This window comes from Chrysochloris asiatica, unplaced genomic scaffold, assembly GCF_000296735.1.
Source record: "Chrysochloris asiatica unplaced genomic scaffold, ChrAsi1.0 scaffold00012, whole genome shotgun sequence".
Lineage (NCBI taxonomy): Eukaryota > Metazoa > Chordata > Mammalia > Afrosoricida > Chrysochloridae > Chrysochloris > Chrysochloris asiatica.
The window spans coordinates 15599406-15606531 of record NW_006408530.1 but is presented as its reverse complement, the minus strand read 5'-3'; the positions used below and the strand labels follow the sequence as shown (position 1 = coordinate 15606531).

The 7126-nt window shown below is 36.2% G+C and overlaps 1 pseudogene; it reads left to right on the top strand.

Annotated features, from left to right (window-relative positions):
- Positions 1 to 3520: 3520 nt before the first annotated feature.
- On the top strand, positions 3521 to 6445 carry LOC102815261 (annotated as a pseudogene).
- Positions 6446 to 7126: the final 681 nt, after the last annotated feature.

Sequence of the window (7126 nt, the reverse complement as noted above, 5' to 3'; positions counted from 1 at the left end):
TACTTGCATGGGTATCAGAGAGATTGTCTGATGATTTCTGCATTCCATTGGGTCACCTCTGTTTGAATGGGCACAAATCTCTTCCAATCAGTTGGCTAGATAGTTGTCTTCCAAATTTCTTGGCATAGATGAATGAGTGCCTCCTGTGCCACCTCACTTTACTGAATGATTTCAATTTTTATTCCATCAATTCCTGGTGCTTTGTTCTTTGCCAATTCTTTCAAGGCACCTTGGACTTCTTCCTTCAGGATCATTGGCTCTTAACCATATGTTACCTCTTGGAATTGTTGAACATCAACCATTTGTTTTTGGTACAGTGACTCGGCGTATTCCTTCGATTTTCTTTTGATGCCTTCTGCATAATTCAATATTTTATCCTTGTTGTTTTTATTAAGTTCCATCAAGTCTGTTACAACTTATATAGCGTTTCTGAGGAATGGCTGGTGGGTTTGCAGCGCTGACTTTGTGGTCTAGTGCACTATCCTGCAGTGCCACAGCAGGACTCCTTGTCCTTAGAATCCTTCAATACTGCAAATGGAAACTTCAATTTTTTCTTCATTCTCTCAGCTGGAGAAATGCTGGGCGTGTTCTTCCCTTTTGATTTTTAACTCCAGGTCTTATCACATTTCATTAGTTATATAGTGCTTGAATTTGTCTTTTAGGGCTGTGCTTGCAAATTTTCTGTTTAGGTGTTCTACCTCCTCATTTCTTCAATTTACTTTAGCATCTCTATGCTGGAAAGCAAGGTTCAATGTCTCTTCTGACATCCATTTTGGTCTTTTCTTTCTTCCTTATCTTCTTAATAATATTTTTCTTTCTTCTTGTATTATCTTCTTGATGTCATCTTACAACTCTTCTGGACTTCAAGTTTAGTGTTTAATTTATCAAATCTGTTATTCAGACAATTTCTAAATTCAGGTGGGATGTGTCCAAGGTCATATTTTGACTCTTGTGAACTTGTATATGAGCAAGTTCTGCTCCACAGTCTGCCCATGACCTTACTTTGACTGAGATATGGAACATTTCCACCATCTCTTTCCACAGATGTAATCAATTTGATTTCTGTATATTTCATCTGGTAAAATTCATATGTATAGTTATTTTCTATGTTGTTTAAAAAGGTATTTGAAGAAGTCATTTGGCTTGCAAAATCCTTTTATGCATTCTCCAGCATTGTTTCTATCACCTCGGCCATATTTTCCAACTACTAATCCTTTTTTGTTTCCAATCTTTGTGTTCAAATTGCCAGTAATTATCTATAAACCTTGATTACATATTTGACCAACATCAGGCTGAAGAAATTGGTAGAATTCTTCAATTTTATCATTACTGGTTTTAGTGATTGTTGTGTAAATTTGAATAATAATAGTATTAACTGGTATTCCTTGTAGGCATATTGATAATATCCTGTCACAGACAGCGTTGTACTTCTAGACAGATCTTTGTATGTTTCTTTTGATGACAAATGTGATGCCATTCTTCTTCAATTTGTCATTCTCTGCATAGGATACCAAGTGACTGTCAAATTTAAAAATGCCAATACTAGTCCGTTTCAGCTCACTAATGCTTAGGATATCAATGTTAATGCATTCCATTGTACTTCTAACAACTTCTAATTTTCCTAGAGTCATACTTCATACATTCCTTGTTCCAATTATTAATGAATATTTACAACTGTTTCTCCTCCTTTTAAATTGTTCCCTATAAGCAAATGAAAGTTTTGAAAGCTTTATTCAGTGCATGGCATTACAGTCAGCTCTACTTTAAGGAGGCAGCTCGTTCCCAGTCATATTTTGAATGTCTTCTTACCTGAAGGGTTCATTTTCCAGCACTATATTCTGGTAGTCTTTATTATGCTTCATTATTCAATATTCTGGTGCTATCTGACAATGTTCCATTGCTATTCATAAAGTTCTTAGTGACTATATATCCAGAAGTAGTCCATCTTTCCTTCTTCCTAGTCTTTATCTCGAAGCTCAGCAGAAACTTGTCTAAAACAGATGATCCTGAAGATATTTAAAATTCTTGTGGCATAGCTTCCAGAATAACAGCAACATGCAAGCCAAAACAGTATAAAAAACTGACAGATGAGTGGTGGTGTATGATGGATATAGAAGATATCTATAGAGATATGGAGTCTCAACATCCATGCTACTGAAATTAAAAGCATAGTGTTACACATTAACTATGAATAGTTATCAGAGGGATCTGTCAAAACATGATCAGTATATTTATAATAGATTTCAATATATACTGCTTTAAGCTTATAGAAAATTCTCAGAAATGCCTGCCAATGAATGATTTTTTTGTTGTTGCTTCTTATTTGTTTTAACTTATTTAACAATCTCGGGCAGAATAATTTCTTTGGGTCATACACTGTCCAGTGTTCTTTGAAAATGTTAACCAGTTAGTTTTCATAGCTATCCTAAAAGACAGAAACTGTTATTAGCTTCCATTTAAACATGAGAAACTCAAGGAATCTAGAGATTAGATTTTTATTATAATACAATGTTTCATTTCAAATTTACACAAAGCATTTAGTCATGAGAATTTTTAAACCAGGCTACAGTAAGGTTTAAGGAGCTCTGGTAGTGTAGTGGTTACGAATTGGGCTGCGAACCTTAAGGTCAGCAGTTCAAAACTACCAGCCACTCCATGGGAGAAAGATGAGGCTTTCTGCTTCCGTAAAGATTTATAGCCTCAGAAACCCTGTACAGGGTCGCTATAGGTCGGAACCGACTCCACGGCACTTAACAACAACAACAAACAGTAAAGTTTGCAGCAAAAATGTTAACTATTCAGGCATGGCAGTCATTGATAATGCAAAAACCCTAGTTATCTTTAAAATTAATTAGTGAGTTCTTTAAGAGGAGTCCTGGTGTGGCACTGTAGGATAAGCACTGGACAATAAGGTGGGATGGAACCACAATCTCACCAACCACTCCTCGGAAACCATAGACAGGGTTGCTATGAGTCGGAATTGACTCAATGGCACACCACCATCACTACCAGTTCCTTAAGTAATTTGAATCAATTCTTTACACAAAATCATTCATTCTAGTTGATCAGAACTAGTCTGAAAGACTGACAAGATTCTTTAGTTCGACATACACACACACACACACACACACACACAAGAAAACACATGTATTAAGAACCAAGTTATTTCAGACATTTATTATCATTATTTTTCAAAAAGAGTGAATCCACATACTTTACCCTAAGGAGCTCACCATGTCTTGGAATACAGTGTCAAAGGAAGTAAGGAGAAGCTCAGAAAGATAGGTTGTGGAGTTCAGAAGAGAAAGAAGGAATCTCCCCTGGGGGATTTACAATGAGCTCAACACTGAAACTGACTTTTGAACTCAGCTGAATACAAGAAGTGCAAAGCTGGTGGTAGAAGAATCTAGATAAAAGGAATTTGAGTGTCATAAAATGTGACAAATTCAAAGGTCATTTAAAGATAGATCATGTCTGGCAGTAATAAGATCCACTTTATGCAGAAGTACAAAGCGTCATCATGAAGATGGAAGAAGGGCTTCTACAGGTGAGTGATATAGTAATATTTAATGTAGTCCACAAAGATAGTGGTGGTGTGCCCTCAAATCAGTTCTGACTTATAATGGTCCTTTATAGGATTTCCAAGGCTGTAAAATGATGGGAAAGCAGTTCAAATCTACCAGGTACTCCTCAGAAGCCCTATACAAGGTCACTGTGAGTTGGAACTGACTCAACGGCACTTAACAACAAGAAGTAATAACATTTTTCTCCTACAAAGTGGCTAGTGGATTTAAATAGCTAACTTTTTAGTCAGCAGTCCAATGCATAAACCACCATGTCACCAAGATTTCTACAAAGTGGCTAGTGGATTTAAATAGCTAATTTTTTGGTCAGCAGTCCAATGCATAAGCCACCATGTCACCAAGATTTCTTAAAACAGAGATAGCAGGACTGCATTGGGATGATATTAATGTTATACTGAACTACAAGTTGCCCAGGTGAGTAAACAACCAGCCTCATCTGGCACCAAACTCCTTCTTGCATTGTTTTATCTAGTCACGTTGGAATCCTTGAAGTCTTCCTTCTTGCCAAATCTCAAACTTTTGCACATGATTTGTCTCCAGCATGTAATTCTTTTCCCTTTTTAGTTAGCTTGTACTCATCTTTCAGATCTAAATTCAAACCACGTGTTAGTTACCAGGAGACGTTGTCTAGCACCTCCATGACCAGGTCAGCGTTCCCTTTTGAATGCACGGACAACTCCAGGAATCTCTTGTTTTAGCTTAAAAATCAAATGTGAATTTATATTTATTTGTATAATGATTTGTTTAATGTTTATCTCCACTGTTAACTTTTTAAAGTCAGGTATTTATGTCATGTTTTACACATATTCCTAGCCAGTGCCAGGAACACTGTAGCTAAATAGAAATACTAGTTGAATCAATGAAAGCTTGCTCTAAAGGAGTGGGAGGTGAGAATTTTGAAATAACTGAATGAAATTAATATTACCACACAAAATAGTGAATATTTCTCATTATTTCAGGATTAAGTCAAATCTAAGAGGTAACTTTAAAAATCATATAATAATATGCTTTATATTTATAACATTTAGGAGAATGGGAAAGGTAGGAACATGAATTCATTTCTTTGATTTGGAAAAAAATTAGGCATACACAATTCAATAGAGTAAATGAACAAATCATTGAAATGTTATTTTTTTTCTTCCTGAAGTTTCTTCTTTTGTACTTTCTTCTCACCCTATTGACTTCTTCCTATTCCCTTCATATTTATATTTCAAGGCATAGTTAAAACCCGGTCTCTTTCATGATGCCTATTATAATATTAAATCAATATTGATTAATAGATTGCTATACTCAAACCCCTAGGTCTGGTTAATGTGTGTTTAATTATCTTTTCTCCCTGATTTCACAGGTAAAATATTCACACCAGTAATAGATCTTATATAACTACCAGCAGGAAGCTAACTAGATGATTGATTAATAACACATGGAGTCATTTTCCTACTCCCAACAAATATTTTTTTCCTACTGGCAGAATATCTGATATGATGCTGTCTATCTTGCCTATCCTACCTACTTCTATGATAGAAATCCATTGTTAAAGTGACTAGTTGTTTATTTTTTCACTGTTTAGTTTTATTTAGGCTATCTTGATTTTCTACATTTATAATTTGATGCAAGAAATTGGTTTAGAAATCAAAAGCCCAATTTTAACAGCTGGTTGCTATTTCCGAAACTCTGCAAAGTTTGACTGAATCAACTAAATCAGTGAATTGCTATGAACAGTATCTATATCTCTTCTTATCTGTGTCTTATAAATTTTAATGGAATATAAGAGTTTTATCTCATGTCATATTTTATCTAGTCTCGTTCCTGCTGTGTTTTCATGAGCAAAACCATTTTTCTCTGCCAGGTATCTAAGAAGTAGTCGCGAACAAACTCTCTTCCCTTTTTTATTAGCCAAGGAATATGAATATTTTATTAAAATAATAAATTAAAGGGGGACCGGGCTTGTAGGTGAGATGGCTTGACAGACGGGTTCAGGCTTCCGGGGCCAGCCGCTGCTGTAATCTTGATGGAGGTGAGCAACTGCATCATCGAGGAGACGCTCGTGTTCAAGTTCGAGAACGCAGCCACTGGAAACAAACCAGAAGCAACAGAAGTAACATTTGCAGATTTCAATGGGGTCCTTTATTATATTTCATATCATAATGGAGACAAAGCAAAAGTCATAGTTGTATTTCTTTGAAATTCTATAAGGAACTTCAGGCACATGGTGTTGATGAGTTATTAAAGAAAGTGTATGGAAGTTTTTGGTAAATCCAGAACAGGATACAATGTCTCTTTGCTATGGTGGTGGTGCCTATGTGCCATAGAGTCAATTCTGATTCATAGCGACCCTGTACAGGGGTTCTGAGGCTGTAAATCTTTACAGGAGCAGAAGCCTCGTCTTTCTCCCTCGGAACAGCTGGTAGTTTCAAACTGCTTACCTCAAGGTTCACAGCCCGATTCGTAACCACTACGCAACCGGAGTCTCTTTGCTATATGACCTGGAAAATCTGTCTGTCTCCAAGGAGTTCATGGTCCATCAGGCCAGAATGTTGAAACGAAATTGTTTTGCCTCTGTCTTTGAAAAATACTTCCGATTCCAAGAAGAGAGCAAGGAAAGAGATAACAGAACAGTTATCCTTTATAGGGATGATGAGACCAAGGATGTTGAGTCTGAAAAAGACAAGAGTCATATTAGTCTTCAGCACAGTGTATAAAGATGACAATGATGTGGTCATTGGGAAGGTTTTTATGCAGGAATTCAAAGAAGGACACGTAGAGAGAGTTCCACAGCCCCAAAAGTCCACTTTAGCCACAGGGAGCCCCCTCTGGATTTCCTGATTTTAAACATTTCAGTATCCCCTAGTTCTTCTTGAAGAACTGCCCTTAATCTATGTACAGGTTTCTCACGAAAACAGTTAAATGTTCTGGAATGCCCATTCTTTGCAACGTTACCCATAGTTTGTTGTGATCTACACAGTCGAATGCCTTTTCATAGTCAATAAAGCACAAATAAACATCTTTCTTGTGTTCTTTGCTTTAAGCCTAGAGGCATCTAATATCAGTAATATTATCCCTAACTGCATGTCTCTTATGAATCTGGATTTAACTTCTGGCAACTCCTTGTTGATATGCTGCTGAAACCCTTTCAGGATTATCTACAGAAAAATATACTTGCATGCAATATTAATGATATTGTCTGTCCTATGATTTCTGCATTACCTTGGGTCACCTTTCTTTGAATGGGACCAAATATGGATCTCTTCCTACTGGTAGGTCAGGTACTTGTAATCTAAATTTGTTGTCATAGAAAAGTGTGCACAGCACTACCTCTGTTTGCTAAAATATCTCAATTGTTAATCAATTTCTGAACCCTGTTTTTTGCCAATGCCTTCAATGCAGCTTAGATACAAGTTTCCTTCAATCCCAAAGTTTCATGATCATATGCTACCTTTTAAAATGGTGGAACAGTAACCATTTCTTTTTGCTACAGATATTACAAATTAATTTAGAAATTTTTCATTCAGGTGGCATCAGGGATGTGTCAGTATAACTTT